Here is a 21715-nt window from a genome sequence, read left to right as displayed (position 1 = left end):
AAGAAACAACCCAATCAAAAAATAGGCAGAAGACCTAAATAGACATTTCTCCAAAGAAGACATTTGGATGGCCAAGAGGCATATGAAAGCTGCTCAGCATCACTAATCATTAGAGAAATGCAAACCAAAACTACAATGAGGTATCACCTCACACCAGTCAGAATGGCGATCATCAAATAATCTACAAACAATAAATGCTGGAGAGGGTGTGGAGAAAAGGGAACTCTCCTACACTGTTAGTGGGAATGTAAATTTGTCTAGCCACTATGGAGAACAGTATGGAGGTTCCCTAAAAAACTAAAAAATATAGCTATCATATGATACAGTAATCCCACTCCTGGGCATATATCTGGAGTAAAACTTGGTTTGAAAGTATAAATGCACCACATTGTTCATTGCAGCACTGTTTACAATAGCCAAGACATGGAAGCAACCTAAATGTCCATGGACAGATGAATGGATAAAGAAGATATGGTACATATATAAAATGGAATACTACTCAGCCATTAAAGTAATGAAGAAATGCCATTTGCAGCAACATGGATGGACCTGAGGATTATCATACTAAGTGAAGTAAGTCAGACAAAGACAAATATATATCGCTTATATGCATAATCTAAAAAAATGATACAAATGAACTTATTTACAAAATAGAAACAGAATCACAGACTTAGAGAATGAATTTATTGTTACTGGGGGGAAGAGATGGGGGAGGGAAAGATTGAGAGTTTGGGATTGACATGTACACATTGCTATATTTTAAACAAATAACCAACAAGCACCTACTGTATAGCACAGGGCACTCTATTCAGTATTCTGTAATCACCTAAATGGGAAAATAATTTGAAAAAGAATAGATACATGTATATGTATAACTGAATCACTTTTCTGCATACCTGAAACTAACACCACATTGTTAATCAACTATACTCCGTTATAAAATTAAAAAATTAAAAAATTAATATAAATAAATAATGAAATTATTGCTAGCATTCATAAGGTGTTTCATTTCTACCAATAGGCATCTATGTATCAGTCTCATTGCTCTGCTAATTCCACATGCAAGTGGAAATATGCTACAAACCTTTCATTGTGCTATGTATCTTAATGCAATTACACTAATCCTCTTGTTCTTGACTTATTAGTGACTAAGTGGTAAAATGAAAAAAGATTTATCTCATCTATTCCATATAAGCAAAAACTAAAAGAAGCTGATCAATATTCTTACATTCAATTCAAGTAAATTTTATCTCTAGTTAATGAAAATTGGGAATAAAAATGAAAACTTTTTTCCATGAAATCATTTTCAATTCAAAAGTGGGTATTAGCATTTGAAAAAGACACCTTTATTAAATTAAAAATATATAATTCAATACTAATCTCAGGTTGATATTCATACCCCTTAGAGGTAATGAATTTCAGAAAGGAATGTTTTAAGTAGGAAATACAATTATACTGTCACATATAAAACATGATATGAAAAATATAACTAAGATGAAGTGGCCTACCAAATTGTAATTCAGAACTAATCATTCTATTTGCTTCACTGTTTCCCTTACACATCTTCATTCCCTACCACCTCACCCACACCATAAAAAAATGAGAATATAAATGCTTTTCTGTACTCTGTCCTATTTTGTAGTTTCAGATTATGATCCTTTGGCAAATGGAAAATTATCTATTACAAATTTGATGATAGCAGCTAAAAGGTATTTAAGAAAAATATTGAAAAAGTAACCTGTCTTCATGAATATTTCGAGGATTTTTTTCAAAAACGAATAAACTCTTGGTTTTTTTTTTTTTTTTTTTTTTTTTTTTACTATATTTGTAGTATTTCTGAGGATTCCTTCCAGGAGATTGGATGTACAAATAAAAATATTCATAAGATTTTCCCCACTTTCCCTATCTTATGCTAAAGGGATAAGCACAATTTAATACAGTACAATGGTAAATAAGCTTTTTTTCTTTTTAAGCAATATGCTTCATCGTTATTTTATGAAGTAGGAATCTAACTTTGTGCCATACAACATGGCTAGATTCAGGGTCTTATACATTTTTAACATGATAATACTTTGATATTAATATTTGGGTAAAATTAAGTAACAGAATTATCTTGCTTTAACAGGTATCCTAATATTGAACATTCAGGGAAAATTCTTTAGGTGCTTATATTTCTAAATTAATAAAATTTAACCCTTTATATCAAGAATAGATTTGTTGAGGTCTAATTCTAAATATTTTTGATATGTGTTTATCATATTTAATTTAAACTTGGGATTTAACTTAAAACTTACTTTAAATTTAAATTTGGGAACTTACCGATGCTTTCATCCACGACAGTAATCCTTTAGGGATTCAAGATTCAACGTGTATAATATGATTCATTCTGAAGAAATACGACTAGCTCCTGCAAAGTCGCTTTTCAGTTTACAACTCAAAAATATTTTAACATTCTAGTGTGGGTTAACACAGTCAAATAGATTACTTTTGTGTCATCATGGTATTAAAAATGTGGGGATTCTCATTTTTTGTTGTATTCCTTTTAAATGTTAAAATGTACTATTTATCCAAATGCCTGCTGGTGGTTTGCTGTCACTTTAAAATGAAAAACTGCACTCATCTCATTCTAAATCTGTTATCCTTTAATCTTGTTTATTGTTAATGGCAACATAAGTGTCCTAAATTCTGGTCTTACTCATTCCTCTCCTTCACACTATTTAAATCAATCACTAAGTCCTATAGGTTCCTGATCCAAAGTGCCATAATAATTGCCTCTTCCTGAAATTTTTTGTAACTTCATTTCCTTAGCCCCAGTCTTATTTGTATTGTAAACTAAAAACCTCTTTCTGGATGCATTGATTCTCCAATTACAGTGGAAGTCACTGCATCCTGAACTATATTCAATATTGACTGTAAGATGAAGGAAGGAGCCATATGCCAAGGAAAGTTGTGGACAGTAAAAGCTGAAAAAAGCAAAGACATGGATTCTCCCTCAGAACCTCCATAAAGGAACACAGTCCATCCATCACCTTGAATTTTGTCCCAATAGACCTCGGTCAGACTTCCGACCTACAGAATTGTAGGATGACAATTTGTATCATCAGAGTATTTATTTTCATAAAGTGTTCTTTGAAGATATTAAGGATGTGACACACAGATCCCTTCAGTTAAACCGGAGAGCATCTCAGAAACTTAAGGACATTATCCCTCAGTTATCTCAGCAAAAGGCAAAAATAGAGATGAGCTAATCTATGAAATATTTGTGAAGGAGCTTCCTGTCTAATTAGTGAACACTGGGTCATACACAGGAACACTGTGGAAAAGGCTAGAAAGGTGTATTTTTTAAAATATCTTAGTTCTTCTAATGGTAATTCCTTTCATATTTATGTTTCAGATTTCAGAGATAAACCTATGGCAAGGTTTCCAAATGTTTGGTTCAAGGGTCCCAAGTATCACCTGTCTAAAATTATGTAGAAAATTAATATTTATGATGAAGGTGAATATGCATTCACTATATTGCACATAAAACTATGAATATATGTTGATGAGTTATAATTTCTAAATGTCATTTGTACTCATCAAATAAATCCTTAGGCTCTGCTGATTCAAATGACAGAATAAGGCAAAAATAGCTCTGTGATGGTTATAAATGATAGAAACAGATCCACAATTATTGGTCACTAAAATCTCAGTCCTCTTGAAGACAGGTGACTTTGACAATTTAATACAACTTTTTAGGCTGATAGTATTTTGGTTTTTGTCTGCCCTCCATGAAAATAAAGATGGGTAGCCACAAGAACAAACAACCAGAGAGTCAGCTTGTTTGTCAGAGCCTCTGGTTCTCCAGCAGATAATGCAGTCAGCAACAAAGATGTCAGCGTTTTGACCTGGAGCAAAAGACAATGTTCATCTGCATGTGTTAGCTTGAAGCACAACCTGGCGATCTGGAAGACTTTCCCTATGAAAGCAGTCCTAAAATGGCTCCACATAGCATAGAGACTCTGGAAAAAATTCCTTTGGGCTAACTAGTGTTTTAATCTGTTGACAGCATTTTAATTTTCTCTTTCTGAAGAACTTCTGAAGGAGGCCCCGTGGAGGAAGAAAGTGGGTCAAGAGGAAATTAAAAGTGAAGATCTTGTTTTCTCACAACTAGGATAAATCTGTTAATTAAGCCAACCCAGAAAAATGTAAGCAATTTTTAATTTACAATCTGGTGAAAGCTTGCTATCAAATAAATTGATTAGTAGTAATCATAATCAAAAGCTCTGGATTAGTAGTTAATTTGTGGAATCAATTAATAGGAACATTTATCAAATATTTTTTTGCCTCCAGAGAATAACAGATTCATTGCCCTGGGTTTCTGCAGATAAGAAACCCTGGATTGTGGGATATGTAATGATTCCTAGGGATATGGCTCTGATGTGAGTTTGTTTTTTCTTGATTTCTTGTTTCAAAAAATGTACTCTTGAATATTGTGATTTAATTTTTCCTTTTTATAAGCATAATATTAATGGATGATGTGTAAAATTATTTATCAGTTAGAATTCTTTCTTATTAATTTATTAAAGTGGTCTGTCAAACTGTTTGTCCTGGATATTTATAACTAATTCACTTAAGGCTGGATAAGTATTTTTCAAGTTAATAAAACTAGCAGTGGCTCAAGGCTCAATTATCTGCTGTTAAACCTCAAATGAACTACATCTCTCTAATTTAGAATTTAATGTTTGCTTGAAGGGTTTTTTTTTCCCTGAATATAAAAGTTTCATATAAATGCTTAAACCATGTAATATACTACCCTAATTTATAAGACTTTTAAAATAAATATTGGGTGTGTTACAGAAGGACTTTTTTCAAAGGAAGTTCCTTAAAGCAAAATTTTAAAAGTATTTTTAAAATACGTTTTGTAAATCAGTCATTTCCTTAAATTAGATTTATCATCCAAACTAACCTTATATCATTGATTTGATTATACATTAAGAGAGAAGATAGAGCCCTAATACTTGATCTATGAGAAAAATATAACCAAATAAATAATTATTTAACTTTTATTTTTAAACTTCAGAGTAAATTTGTTTATGCTCTCTTTTCTAAAAAGAAAACATATCACCTTAGCATATCTTCTATTATTCAGTTCTTTTCTTCAAAGATAATTTGCAGCAGTGACTGGTTAAAGGGTCAGTTATATATGATTATACTTGGGCCAAAATTTTTTTAAAAAAATTATACTTCATGTGTTATAAAGCAACATAAGGAATATGATATTTCTGTTTAATGCCAAACTTTACTTTCATTTGGAATATAATTTTACAGTATCATGTCTGAAAATTCTTATCACAGTTTTAGCTTTCTTTATTGTGTACTAAAAATATTCCACAGTATTGCAAAAATGTAATTGGTTATTAAGCCAGAAGAGAAGAGTCTTCAAAAAACAAAATGACCCTTTAGTCATCATCAATTCATTCTGCCTAAATAGTCTTTGGTCTCATATTAAAACATAGTGATGGCTCAAAATGACCAATCAGAGAGTTACCACTGAAAGGGAACAGAAGGACTTGATCATCTAAAGTTATGTTCTGCTAATTTTAAGGGAAATGTATATTAACAGAGACCTCTATATCATATTCCATATGTCATATACATTACATGAACTTAACTTACATGAAAATATTTATTAAAAATTGGGCATTGATTTTTAACTCCCAGGCAAGCTAGAGTAACAGAGACTGACTTTACACTCCTACTTGAAACAACTGAAAAAATAGACAAATACATAAAAGAAGAGTATAGATTTTAAGCCTATGGACATCAGGGAATTAAGGATAGTAATCCCTGAGAGACAGGAAGCAAATGAGGTAAGCTCTATGATTGCCTAGTTTCCTGTCTAAAGAAAGTTTCCAGCTGGGGCCAAGATAGGGGACCCAGGAAGAGATTAGAGTTGAAGAACTGAAGCTGAGGGTCCTGAGAAGCCAAAATGTCTAGAGTTCACAGTGTAGAGTACCAAACAGTGAGCTGCATAGATAGAGGACTCTGAGAATCTGCAGAGTAGTCCCCTGGAGTCTTGATCTGAGTATTTATATACATTTGTGGAAAATATTGCCCAAAGAGAACCACTCAAAATCATTAAAGAGAAAAATTTCCAGAACTCACACAGAGCCAGAAATAATACCAGTTCCTACAAGTCAGATTGGAAAGACTTACAGGGCATTGGGTAGAGTGCTCAGAAGGGTAGTGCCTTAACTATAAGGAAAATTAGTCATTAACTGCATGTTGCTCTTATCTCACAATGCCTAAAAACAAGACCTGAAAGGATCAAACTGTTTCCAAGTAACTTAACTGCATGCTAGAATGAAGCCTAAGAATATTTATTAGAGTAAAAAAAAAAAAAAATCCAGCAGCCAATACTTTCATATTGTCCAGGATTCAGAAATTACCCAGAATGCAAATAACAAAATGCAACCCATAGTGAGAAGAATAATCAGTTAATTGAAACAGACCCAGAAATGACACAAATGATGGAATTAGTAGACATGGCTGTACAAAGAGTCATTATAAGTGTATACTAAATCTTTAAGAAGCTAGAGGAAGGATTAGCACATGAAATAGAGAAAAGGAAGATACAAAAGAGGACCCAAATCCAACTTCCAGTGATGAAAACTACAATATCTGAGAGGAAAATATTATTTAGATGTGTTGATAGTATATAAGATGCTGCAGAAAAAAAAAGAAAGAACAAAGATTAGTGACCCTCAACACATATGAAAAGATACTATCCAAAATAAAACAGAGCAAATAAAGAATGACCAAAAAAAAAAAAGTGAACAGAGGAACCATGTGACAATATCAGGCAATCTAATGTACATGTAATTGGAGGCAGGTGAGGCAAAAAAGGTGGGATGATGAAAAATAAAAAAAAACTATGAAGAAATTAAGGCAGACTTTCCCCCCAAATTTGATAAAAACTGTAAAGCCACAGATGAAGATTCTAAAAAAACCAATGAAAAGAAACAAGAAGGAAACTACACTAAGGTATATGGCAAGCAAAATGTTTAAAACCAGAGGAAGAAAAATAATATGTTAATAGAAGTTCAAGAAAAAAAGGATATATACAGAGAATACAGATAAGGGTGACAGCAGTGTTTTGGCAGGAAAAAGTGCTAGATAGAAGATATTAAAACAACATCTTTAAATAATGGAAAGAAATCTGTCAGTTTATAATTTTATAACATGAGGAAATATTTTTGAAAAATGAAGATGAAATAAATACTTTTCACACATACAAATGCCGAAGAAATTTAACACCATATAACTTGCATTATAAAAAAATAGTTAATGGAAGAGCTTTAGGTGGAAAAAATGATACCATGACAATGACATAAATAATAATTATCAGATTAGATGAGAAAGCAAGACCCAAACCAACTATATGCTGCATATAAGAAAGCCAGATTAAATAGAGAAACAAATAAATTAGTGTAAAATCAGAAGTTGTGAAGGAACTGAGATGTTACTACTTACAAGATTATATACTAGATGGATGGATGGATGATAGATAGATAGATAGATAGATAGATATAGCTAAACAGACAGACAGACAGATAGATACTAGCAGAAACTGTAGGTATCTGAGTCTGAGACCAGAACTTTATCAAGTTGATCCCTCATTCCTAGTACTAGGCAGGTGACATGGTGGGAGCCAGATGAATAATCCTACTTGAGTGGTGGGATCAAACTACAGGAAGTAGACAATGCAAATATTAATCTGGGAGTTTATATAAGAGAAGAGTAATTGTTTCCCAGTCCCCTCATGATAAAAGAAAAGAAGACTTTGCTCCCTAATGTAAACAAAAATTCTCTTCTGGAAGAGAAAGGGGAAGATCCTGGGTTCTTACACTTTGTAATGTAGATAAATGTCTCTAAATCATCCTCTAAGATTACAACCTAGAGTTTTATGCCCCTTTGAAATATAAACACATAGGGAGACATGTCCCTACATCCCTATGGAATTTACTTTCAAAATTTGTCCCTTAACCCAGTACTCTGGAATGTAAGCATTTGGCTACAGGGGAGTTAAGGGAAAGTATGTGTGTGTGTGTGTCTGTGTGTGTGTGTGTGTCTGTGTGTTTTGGGGGTGGGCGGGTTTCTTGGTTTTTTAATCTTCCAAAAAGAAGCAAATGCCTCTATCATGAAGAAAGTAAATGGCTGCAGGTTTGATATAAATGCCCTGTGAAGAGCAAACATTACTGGGAAAATAAAAGAAAACATGCTTTATTATATTATATCAACTTCCATAGCTCAGAACGTCAGAATTTTCTAGGAACACTGAGAAATACAAGGAAAATTTGATTTTTCCACAGCTAAAATTAAAATAATGGAAAAGGATATACAAAGTTAACACTAATCAATGATCCAAAGATAGCTAGAGTGGCTATTTTAGTATTATACAAAATAATTTCAGAGCAAAGAATATCAAGAATACAGAGTCATTTCATAATGACAAAGGGATTGTTTTTTCTAGAGGACATAATCATTCTAAACATTTAAACACATAATAAAATATCTTCAAAATGCACAAAGCAAAAACTGATAGAACGACAGGGACACATAGATGAACTTACAATTGCAGTAAAAGATTTCAACACTATCTCTCAATAACTGATTAAAAAAACAAAACAAAACAAAAAAACAGAAACTCAATAGGAATATAAAAGACTTGAACCACACTTTTCATGAACCTGACTTAATTGACCTTTATATATACTTCTCCCTAAAACAGAAATGCATTCTTTTAGGCTCCTTGGAAAGACTCAATAATTCCAAAGGATTCAAATCATACAAAATAATTCTTTAAACAAAATGTAACTAGTAGTAAAATCAGTAACTGAAAGATCTCTGGAAGCACTCAAATATTTAGAGACAAATAACACAATTCTAAATAGACATGTGTCAAAAAGACATTTAAATTAATATTAAAAAGTATTCTTACTGAATGAAAGTGAAAACAATGTAGCAAAATTTTCAAGATTCAGCTGTAGCAGTATCTAGAGGGAAACTCATAACACTAAATGCCTGTATTAGGGGACCAATTCCTTAAAAGAGACAAGCCAGCGAAGTTCACTCAAGAAGAAATAGATATCTTAAATAACTCTAAATTAATTAAAATTGAACTTGCTTTCCCCAAAAGAAAAATCAAGGCCCAGATAGCCTGACTGAGGAATTTACTGCTATTGTTGAAGGTGAATTGTCTGTGCTCCTAGCAGGGACAAAATCTCTGTTGCTGCACTAGATCCCATCTTTTTAATATATCAAGGAAATCTTTCCACCAAGATTCCTCTATTTAACCTACATCATAAGTTCTCCTATTTTACTAGATCATCCTTAAAAGCACACAGACATACTTTAAATTAAAATCTTTACATCTTTTTCTCCTGACTGCCTCACTGCTTTCCTTCTTTTCACAGAAAACCTTCTTAAAAATATTGATTTACCAGTGCTGACCAATAGAACTTTATGCTATGATGGCAATTAAGGAGTTAGATACCATTTCATTTCTACAGATTGAACATAGAAAAAATATTCTATTAATATCAAGTGTTGGTGACACTGTGTTATAACCTGAGTATTTTTAACATGTTGGTAGCTATGTAAATCCATACAATGCTTTGGAGAAAGAGAAAATATTTAGAAGATGTTGTGCTATCTTCCTTGGCCTTACCATTATAGTATAAGTAAGACTGGCTTTTAGCCACAAGTCATCTGCATATTTTTAACCTGATAGTCTTTTCTCTACTCACACTCACCCCAGGCATGCATGCAGGGCAGGCCAGAAGTCCTAGAGAATTAATGGCTCTAGGAACATCCCTCAACCAATAACAGGTGAGTTAATGTATAAATACTCTAGTTCCCTCACACTTAAGGTTGAATATCTCTGAGTTTCAACCACATTCTACACTGGTTATCATAGTTTCTTGGTAAAATTAAGCACCAGTTGCCCACAATGGTAACTTGCTTGAAAATTCATGCTTTATTGGCTGCCTTTCCTTCCTTATCTCACTTCCTTCTGGGATCACCCCCCAGATAAGTTATTCATAATTGACTCCTCATCTCAGTGTCTGCTTCTCAGGAACACAAGCTATGACAGACTTTTTCAAGTAAATTTGAAGATGTGTATATTGATGAAATAGCAATTCCACCCCTAGGTATTTATCTTAGAAGATCTATTGCATATGTGCACCAGGAGACATCTACAAAAGTGTTAATAGTACTCCCTTTTGTATTAACAAATAACTGGAAACAGGAGAAAGGATAATAAATTAGTAACTTCATACAATGGAAAACTCCCCAGCAGTAAAAATGAATGGATTTTAGCTTTAAGTACCATCATGCAAAAATCTCAGAACAAATGTTTATGAAAAAAAAAAGTATGTTGAAGAATGCCTAATGATTTGCATTTTATAAAGTTAAAAGTCTGTAAAATGAAAAAAGTGTTCAGGGGCACTAATATACATGATAGTATTCTAAGGAATTGCAAAATTTAAGGCAAAATTTAGGATAATGGGTACCTCTGAAGAAGAAAGGAAATGGATTGGAATAGTGCATAAAAGGTCTTTGAAGATGATTATAACAGTATTTCAAATTAAACTGGGTGGTAAGTGTATCTCTGTTCATTATTCTTTATAAATTACACAAATTTTATAAATGACATTTTGTGTCTACTTAGTATTGAGATTAGGAAACTTTAAAAAATGAAACTTTATGATGAAAAAGGTAGTTCCCTACAGAAAAGCAGTTACACACCTACTTGAAAGTTAAATATGTATTTGGTTCTACATTATGCAGGATCAATGAAAAAATCCAGTTTTCTATGAACATTGGTAAATGTTCTGACATTAGTTCTACTTTATAGGAAGATTGGAAAATTGTTGATTTACTAATTAGTGAAGGGTAATTGCATCTGAATTTGGGATTGATATCTGGAATTATTTATATTTTTACCAACAGCATGATAAAATTGAGTCATGTCTTCTCAAATGGAAAATACTATCCAGAAAAACATTGGGTTGGCCAAAAAGTTCATTCAGGTTTTTCCATAAGACGTTATGGAAAAGCCCGAATGAACTTTTTGGCCAACCAACTACTTTGATTGAATAGGATACAACATATAAAAGTCCTGAAAGACTACAGAATATATCAAGTATGCAAGAGTTAAGTAAATCAACCCTGGCCAAAAAGAACGTCATGGATTTAAAAAAAGAGAATCATAGTGCCATGTAGTGCCAGGTGATTATGGGTAAACATAAATTTTCTTCATTTAAAGGCTTGTTTTTTGCTAAACCACCTGAAACATTTCAGTAAATGTAAACACATAATATGTTAAATGCTCATAGACTCCCTAGTGACACAGCACCAACTGCTATGCTATTTTTTCCCTAGTGCTGTGAAAAAGAGATTGTATTTTTTTCTACTTCTTAAGATTGCCCTTTCTACACTTTACACATTTTGCTGATTATCAAGTCTTCTTCATCTATAAAATAAGAAAAATATTGCCTTTACTGCTAAATATATGGTTGTATTGAGCCTTAAATAAGATAATAGATATTAAAATGTTTTATATACAGTAAAACACTCTACATACAATCAAGGTATTTTGGAGAGTATTTTACTGACTTTTGTTGAGAGCGATGTGAAGGGACATTTGTCTTCTCTGTTTAATTCTCTACTAATGGAGAAATTAATATAAAATTTAGATATTTCACCTTACAAACAAAAAGTCTCTTTTTTAAATATTAATCTGACACTTCTAAGCTCAATGTCTCAAATAGTGAATATTTGTTGATGGATGCTACTATTGATATTTTGGTCATATAACATTCACTCCCACTTTCTTACATCACACCTCTTTTCTAATTTTATTTTCTGGGAGTCTGGTAGCTCCATAGTTGAGATGCCTTCCCACCTGGAGACCAGGGGTAAGCACATGACATAAAATAAAAAAACAGACACAGTTTTTCTAGTACTCCCTTTATGGAGCTAAGTAAAACAAAATTAGAAAAGTTGATTTGGAAAATTAACAGTTGCCTATATTCCTCAAGACACCTGTGTTCCTAACTGTCAAGTCTTCCCCAGTTGGTACTATAGTCTTTTTTTCCATCCCTTGAAGTCTCAACCCAATAACTTAAGTTTTAAAAGAGTAGGTTTGTTTTTTTTTTTTATGTGAACATATCAAAGATTACTTTAGTTGGGAATTTTATTTTTATGTTTTAATTTAATTTTTTCTTTCAGCTTTATTGAGATATTATTGATATATAATACAGTGTGTTTAAGGTATACAGTATGATGATTTGATATATGTATCTATTGCAAAATGATTACCACAATATTTCTGTCACCTCCCATAATTGTAATTTGTGTGTGTGTGTGTGTGTGTGAATGCATGTATGTGAAAACATTTAAGATTTACTTTCAAATATTTAATACATTATTAACTATAGCCACCATGCTGTACATTGGATCCTCAGAATTTATTCATCTTATAACTGGAAATGTGTACACTTTGACCAACATCTTCCCATTTCCCCCACCACCATTCTACTCTATATTTCTATGAATTTGGCTTCTTTAGATTCCACATATAAGTGAAATCATACTGTATTTGTCTTGCTCTAATTTATTTCACTTAACATAATGCCCTCAACATCCATCCATGTTGTTGCAAACAGTATGATTTCCTTCTTTCTTGTGGCTTGTTAATATTCCATTCTACAGGTATACCACCTTCTTTATACATTCATCCATGTATGGACACTTGTTTACACATCATGGCTATTGTGAATTATGCTACAATGAACATGGGAGGGCAGATATCACTTCAAGACCCTGATTTCATTTCTTTTGGATATATAAACAGAAGTGGGATTGTTGGATCATATGGTAGTTTTTTCATTTATTTATTTTTTTATGGTAGTTATTTTTAATTTTTTGAGGAAACTCCATACTGCTTTCCATAGTGGCTGAATAATTTACATCCCCACTAGCAATGCACAAGAGTTCCCTTTTCCCCACATCCTCATCAACACTTATCTCTTGACTTTTTGACGACAGCCATTCTAATAGGTTTGTGGTGGTCTCACTGCGGTTTTGATTTGCATTTCCCTGATGATTAGTGACGTTGATTATCTTTTCATGCACCTGTTGGCCATTGTATGCCCTCTTTGGGAAAAAAAGTCTATTCAAGTCTTCTGCCCATTCTTTAATTAGATTGTTTGATTTTTTGGTATTGAGTTGTATGAGTTCCTTATACATTTTGGATAATATCCCTTATCAGATACATGGTTTGCAAATATTTTCCCCCATCCCTTAGGTTGCCATTTCATTCTGTTGATTGTTTCTTTTGCTATGTAGAAGCTTCTTATTAATGTAGTTCCACTTATTTATTTTTGCTTTTGTGACTTGTGCATTTGGTGTCATATCTAAAAATATATTTGGGTGCTCCAATGTTTAGGTGCATATGTACTTATGATTTTTATGTCCTCATGATGAATTGACTCCTTTATCATTATATAATGGCTTTCATTATCTCTTGTTACAGCTTTTGAGTTAAAGCCTATTTTGTCTGCTATAAGTATAGTTAACCTGCTCTGTTTTGGTTCCACTTGCATGGAATATCTATTTCCATCCCTTCACTTTGAGCCTCTGTGTGTCCTTGAAGCTGAAGTAAACCTCCTGTAGGGAGCATATAGTTGGATCTTGTTTTTTTATCTATTCAGCCATTCTATATCATTTAATTGGAGAATTTAACCATTTACATTTAGAGTAATTATTGATAGGTAAGGGCTTACTAATGCCATCTTATTGTTTTCTGGCTGTTTTGTAGTTCTGTTTTTATTTTTCCCTTCCTCTCTTGCTGCCCTCCTTTGTGAATTGATGATTTTTCATAGTGGTATTATTTGATTCCCTTCTCTTTATCTTCTGTATAACTACTGTAAGTTTTTGCTTTGTGGTTACCATGTGTTGGGGGAGATCATTGAGAAGATAATGACTGCCTGTTGACCAGAGAGCTGGACCCAGGCAGTTGGAGGCTCCCACTCTCTTCCCTGTCCTTGAAATGTGCATTTCCCTTGCCTCTCCCATTCCCAGAAGCTGCCCCAAGGATATGTTGGTGAGACCACCTTGATGGTATACATGACTGAACCCAGTAAACTCTTCTATATAAACGTTTAAGGTTTTCTGGGCAGGTGCAAAAACATACTAATCTTGAGGCTGCCCAAGAAAAGCCTCATAAGTAACTTCCCTTGCTTATTAAACCTGCTTATTAAACCTCTACCTATCAACCTGGAGTAGTCGGCCTCTTTCTTTTTTCTCTGCTGCCCACCATTAGTGTGGAAGCTGGTTTCAGATTACACCCTGGAAGTTCCCAAGAACACCATGAGGTGAAAAGAGTAGTTTTAAGGGATTAACACAGCAATAACCATAAATCGGAGCAACGAAAAGAGTAGATTTTCTAAAAGCGATGAAAACAAACCAAAACCTATTTGGAGACATAGAAAAGCAACTAAACCATTTGGGCCAATATTTTTTTTGAATGCTGCAGTGTCCTCACTTTTGGTGTTCCATTTGAAAGTCACAGAGAGACTTGGGGTTTTAATACAGTATAAACACACTTTTCAAGTGTTTTCCACATAAGTTTTTTCTCTGGGGAAATTTATCTAAAACATTTCTTTTCACACAGAATACTTAAGAAACATTAAAGTGTACACTGACATGACTAATAAGCCACTCACTACTCATACAAATCTATTGCTTGGGCAGTCAGGATATCAGGTAGTATAAAACTGCTTTATGGGAGATTTATCTTACTGAAGATGAAAGTTTATGCAGTATTTCTAAAATTTTTTATGAGAAATGAATTTATGTGTCACCATTTCCAGCTCTTACAACCAAAGTGCAATCAAAATGACTCAGAAATGCCCAGAAAATATTTATTAAAATTGATTTTTCTGTCGTTTCATTGCCAGTGAAAAATGTATGAAATACATATATTTCATTTAGATGGTCAGTTTTCTTCTCTTAGAATGTCTTTAATAATAAGTTTTTAAATAAGAGAATGTCTCTAAAATGGGACAAGGCAAAGGAATTCTAATTTTTCACGGAAATCAGGCAAAAACCTTTTGTACAGATGGAGAGAAATGTTTGGACTTCCAGCTTGTGAGTTCTAATCTTTCAAGAGATGTGGACTATATTCCAATGCCCAATAATTGCCTTATTTATCTTGATTTTAAAGATAGTCAAAAGTGTAGATAGTCATAAATTAACTAATAGCTAGATGGAAAAATATGGTAGAAGAAGAAAAGAGAAAGACTAAATGACATTCCACTTATTATCATATGGGAGCTTAAATGTCACAGAGAAGGAAGGACAAGAGGGAAAATGAGAATGGAGATTAACTCTCAATCCACATAAATTAATAATAATAATTTTGTATTTTTAAAACCTTGTGTACTCAGAGAAAGATGAGCTTTACACTTCCTCAATCAGAAAAGTAGGGATATCATAAAATTACTGATTGGAAAATAAACTCAGCAATTTATTTTTATACAATGTGTGAATTCTTAGAAGTTATCCTAATTAGAGATTTAGCTTCCTTCTGATTTCCACTGTTATTTACCTACCTCAAACCAGACACAAACATTACATAGTAACTATACTGAACAATGTTTTGCTAGATTTAAAGAAAAATGCATATAAAATTAGTCCCATTACTGGATTCAGCTATTTTTATATTGCATATAAATTGGTTCTCTTTAAACACAGAGGAACTGCCTCCAAAATGGTCTATAGATGAGGGGTATAATCTATCATGGCAGGAAGCTGAGAGGGCACATAAGAATAGGAGATGTTCATTTAACAAGAGATTTTGACTTGTCTGATAATGGGTTTAAAGAAAACAAACTGCTTGAAGCATTTATCCCCAGAATTATAAAAGAGTAAATTCCAACTGATCTATTATGAAATTCAGTTACCGAATGTAATGCCAGAATCCTTGGGGTTTTTTGTTTGTTTGTTTGTTCTTACTTACAAACACGATAGTATTTCTCTATTGTATTTGTTCCAGGACAGCCCGTTTCCAAACTGAAAATGGTGACATGATGCTATAGTGCACAAGCATCTTCAGCTTCATTCCACCAGCTGCTTGTTTAGAGTTTTATCCCCTGGCAGTTTGCTTTGGCAAAAAGCTTTCAACATTGTGTCAGCCACGGAGCATAATAGGAAAGGCCAACATGGTGGTTTACAAAATTAACAAGAGCAGCTATCTTCCTTGACAGATTGCTCTGTTTAACGATAGCTGTTGGGGATTGAGTCAGCTGCTTGAAAAACAGGGGAAAATCAGAGGGTCATTAAAGCGGTCTGTTAATTTTCTGTCATGAGTAGCTGTATATCCATGATCTGCATATGCAGTATGGCAGAACACTTTCCAAATTACTGGCCTTACAACCCCTATGGTATTTTTTTTTTAATCCCTGTGGTAACTTAAGGGATAAGAAAACTGCGGTGATTTTGGACACACATTTGTAGTAGTTAAAATTTGCCAGGTGGAAAATATTTTTGTTCCAAAATTGATCCAAAAATATTTTTTAAAGAAAAAAAAGAATATCAACTCAATGCATCACCTTCTTCTGCCAAAACTATTACTTGTTCCCACATGTAACAAATAAAAGGCACATTATAGTCATTCCTTGGCCCATATTTTTCCTTGGAAGAACAGATATCTTTAATAGATATTAAAAGAAAAACAAAACCTCTACTCTCTGTCTTTCAGGTGGGACAAAATATTAATAATAAAAGCATCCATTCAATGTCAGGAAAAATACTGGAGCTGAAATGATATTAATTGGTAGCCATGCAGACTCTTAGAGAATGGCACGAAAGGGCAACCAGTTTATGTAATCTTTGAAGAACATCCTGCAGTGTCATCTCAGCAGCCTCAGAATGCTTTAAGTACTTCTAAGTTCTGCATACCAATATGTGAAAGGCACTGACAATTCAGGACTAACACACGTTCTAAAAGTTCTCAGCTCTTGAAATACCTGCAATACACAATTCTTAGTATCTAAACACCAGCAAAGATCACTTTAATACAGGTTGCCTTTGGAACCTAGAGTTCTCTTCTCAGATGCTGAGATTGGATAATAAGCTTTACCAGAATTGAGAATTGAGTAGGGAGGTATATATCAATTTAAGGGAACTTTCTAATCTATGTGTCTGCCTATAGATAAGAAAACACAATCACTATCATTAAACACTATGTTCCCAAGAATGAGAAAGCACTTAAATAATAACTTGATAGGAGACAAAGAGAAAATTAAGAACAATAGCACTGTGATGGCCTCGTTATATCTAGAAGAAAAGGAAGAACTGAAAAATGATCTAGGTTCCTAGAATTTAATCTGAGAATTAAGCAATACAACATTATCTAATAAATAAAATCATACCCATTATGGTTAAGGCTTCTTAAGTATATGTTTCTTTCTTTTTTAAATTAGTTATCTATTTTATACATATTAGTGTATATATGTCAATCCCAATCTCCCAATTCATCCCACCACCACCACCCCCTGCTTGGTGTCCATCTGTTTGTTCTCTACATCTGAGTCTCTATTTCTGCCTTGCAAACTGGTTCATCTGAACCATTTTTCTAGGTTCCACATATACGCATTAATATATAATATTTGTTTTCCTCGTTCTGAGTTACTTCACTCTGTATGACAATATCTAGGTCCATCCACGTCTCTACAAATGACCCAATTTCATTCCTTTATATGGCTGAGTAATATTCCACATCTTCTTTATCTATTCATCTGTTGATGGATATTTAGATTGCTTCCATGACCTGGCTATTATAAATAGTGCTGCAATGAACACTGGGATGCATGTGTCTTTTTGAATATGGTTTTATCTGGGTATATGCCCAATAGTGGGATTGCTGAGTCATATAGTAGTTCTATTTTTAGTATTTTAAGGAATCTCCATACTGTTCTCCATAGTGGCTGTATCAACTTACATTCCCACCAACAGTGCAAGAGGATTCCCTTTTCTCCACACCCTCTCCAGCATTTGTTGTTTGTAGATTTTTCTGATGATGCCCATTCTAACTGGTGTGAGGTAATACCTCATTGTAGTTTTGATTTGCGTTTATCTAATAATTAGTGATGTTGAGCAGCTTTTCACGTGCCTCTTAGTCATCTGTATGTCTTCTGTGGAGAAATGTCTATTTAGGTCTTCTGCCCATTTTTTGATTGGGTTGTTTGTTTTTTTTTTAATATTGAGCTGCATGTGCTGTTTATATATGTCGGAGATTAATCCTTTGTTCCTTGATTCATGTGCAAATATTTTCTCCCAATCTGAGGATTGTCTTTTCATCTTGATTATAGTTTCCTTTGTTGTTCAAAAGCTTTTAATTTTCATTAAGTTCCATTTGTTTATTTTTGCTTTTATTTCCATTACTCTAGTAGGTGGGTCAGAAAAGATCTTTCTGTGATTTATGTCCAAGTGTGTTCTGCCTATGTTTTCCTCTAAGAGTTTTATAGTTTCAGGTCTTACATTTAGGTCTTTAATCCATTTTGAGTTTATTTTTTGTGTACGGTGTTATGGAGTGTTCTAATTTCATTCTTTTACATGTAGCTGCCCAGTTTTCCCAGCACTATTTATTGAAGAGACTGTCCTTTCTCCATTGTATACCCTTGTCTCCTTTGTCATAGATTAGTTGACCACAGGTGCATGGGTTTGTCTCTGGGTTTCTATCCTGTTCCATTGATCTATATTACTGTTTTTGTGTCAGTACCATACTGTCTTGATTACTGTAGCTTTGTAGTATAGTCTGAAGTCAGGTAGTCTGATTCCTCCAGCTCCATTTTTTCCCCTCAGGATTGCTTTGTTTATGTGGGGTCCTTTGTGTCTCCATACAAATTTTAAGATTTTTTGTTCTAGTTCTGTTAAAAATGCCATTGATAATTTGATAGGGATTGCATTGAATCTGTAGATTGATTTAAGTGGTATATCATTTTGACAATATTGATTCTTCCAATCCAAGAACATGGTATATCTCTCCATCTGTTTGTGTCATCTTTGATTTTTTTCATCAGTGTCTTATAGTTTTCTGAGTACAGGTCTTTGACCTCCTTAGGTAGGTTTATTCCTAGGTATTTTATTCTTTTTTGGCAATGGTGAATGGAATTGTTGCCTTAATTTCCCTTTCTTATCTTTCATTGTTAGTGTATGGGAATGCAAGAGACTTCTGTGCATTAATTTTGTATCCTACAACTTTACCAAATTCATTGATTAGCTCTAGTAGTCTTCTGGTGGCATCTTTAGGATTTTCTATGTATAGTATCGAGTCATCTGCAAGCAATGACAGTTTTACTTCTTCTTTTCCAATTTGTATTCCTTTTATTTCTTTTTCTTCTCTGATTACCATGGCTAGGACTTCCAAAACTATGTTGAATAATAGTGGCGAGAGTGGACATCCTTGTCTTGTTCCTAATCTTAGAGGAAATGGTTTCACTTTTTCACCATTGAGAATGATGTTGGCTGTGGGTTTGTTGTATATGGCCTTTATTATGTTGAGGTAGCTTCCCTCCCTGCCCACTTTCTGGAGAGTTTTTATCATAAATGTGTGTTGAATTTTGTCAAAACTTTTTCCACATCTACTGAGATGATCATATGGTTTTTATTCTTTAATTTGTTAATATGGTGTATCACATTGATTGATTTGGGTATATTGAAGAATTCTTGCTTCCCTGGGGTAAATCCCACTTGGTCATGGTGTATGATGCTTTTGGTGTGTTGTTGGATTCTGTGTGCTAGTGTTTTGTTGAGGATTTTTTCATCTATATTAATCAGTGATATTGGCCTGTAATTTCCTTTTTTTTGTAGTATCTTTGTCTGGTTTTGGTATCAAGGTGATGGTGGCCTCATAGAAAGAGTTTGGGAGTGTTCCTTCCTCTGCAATTCTTTTCAAGAGTTTGAGAAGGATGTGTGTTAGCTCTTTTCTAAATGTTTGATAGAATTCACCTGTGAAGCCATCTGGTCCTGGACTTTTGAGTGTTGGAAGATTTTTAATCACGGTTTCAATTTCATTCATTGTGATTGGTCTGTTCATATATTCTGTTTCTTCCTGGTTCAGTCTTGGGCTGTTATACATTTCTAAGAATTTGTTCATTTCTTCCAGGTTGTACATTTTATTGGCATAGAGTTGCTTTTAGTAGTCTCTTAGGATGCTTTGTAGTTCTGCGATGTCCGTTGTAGCTTACCCTTTTTCATTTCTAATTTTATTGATTTGATTCCTCTCCCTCTTTTTCTTGACTGGTCTGGCTAAAGTTTTATCAATTTTAGTTACCTTCTAAAAGAACCAGCTCTTAGTTACATTGATCTTTGCTATTGTTTTCTTTGTTTCTATTTCATTTATTTCTGCTCTGATCTTTATGATTTCTTTCCTTCTAACTTTGGATTTTGTTTGTTCTTCTCCTCTAGTTCCTTTAGGTGTAGTTAGATTGTTTATTTGACATTTTTTTTTGTTTCCTGAGGTAGGATTGTATTACTATAAACTTCCCTCTTAGAACTGCTTTTCCTGCATCCCATAGGTTTTGGAACATCATGTTTTTGTTGTCATTTGTCTCTAGGTATATTTTGATTTCCTTTCTGATTTCTTCAGTGATCTCTTGGTTATGTAGTAACGTATTGTTTTGCCTCCATGTGTTTGTGTTTTTTACATTTTTTCCCCTGTAATTGATTTCTAATCTCATAGCATTGTGGTCAGAAAAGATGCTTGATATGATTTCAATTTTTTAAAATTTATCAAGGCTTGATTTGTGACCCAAGATGTGATCTATCCTGGAGAATGTTCCATGTGCAGTTGAGAAGAAAGTGTAATCTGCTGCTTTTGGATGGAATGTCCTATAAATATCAACTAAATCTATCTGATCTATTGTGTCATTTAAAGCTTGTGTTTCTTTATCAATTTTCTGTTTGGATGATCTGTCCATTGGTGAAAGTGAGGTTTTAAAGTCACCCACTATTATTCTGTTACTGTGATCTCTTCTTTTATAGCTGTTAGGATTTGTCTTACATAATGAGGTGCTCCTATGTTGGGTGCATATATATTTATAATTGCTATATCTTCTTGTTGGATGATCCCTTGATCATTATGTAGTGTCCTTCCTTGTCTCTTGTAACATTCTTCATTTTAAAGTCTATTTTATCTGATATGAGTATCGCTACTCCAGCTTTCTTTTGATTTCCACTTGCATGGAATATCTTTTTCCGTCCCCTCACTTTCAGTCTGTATGTGTCCTTAGGTCTGAAGTGGGTCTCTTGTAGACAGCATATATATGGGTCTTGTTTTTGTATCCACTCAGTGAGCCTGTGTCTTTTGGTTGCAGCTTTTAATCCATTCACATTTAAGGTAACTATCGATATGTATGTTTCTATTACCATTTTCTTAATTGTTTTGGATTTCTTTCTGTATATCCTTTTCTTCTCCTGTGTTTCCCACTTAGAGAAGTTCCTTCAGCATTTCTCGTAGAGGTGGTTTGGTGATACTAAGTTGTCTTAGCTTTTGCTTGTCTATAAACTTTTAATATCTCCATTGAATCTGAATGAGATCCTTGCTGGCTAGAGTAAACTTGATTGTAAGTTTCCCTTTCATCACTTTAAGTATATTATG

This window comes from Mesoplodon mirus (genome assembly GCF_964341445.2).
Source record: "Mesoplodon mirus genome assembly, chromosome: 4".
Lineage (NCBI taxonomy): Eukaryota > Metazoa > Chordata > Mammalia > Artiodactyla > Ziphiidae > Mesoplodon > Mesoplodon mirus.
Note: the sequence above shows the minus strand (reverse complement) of the source record.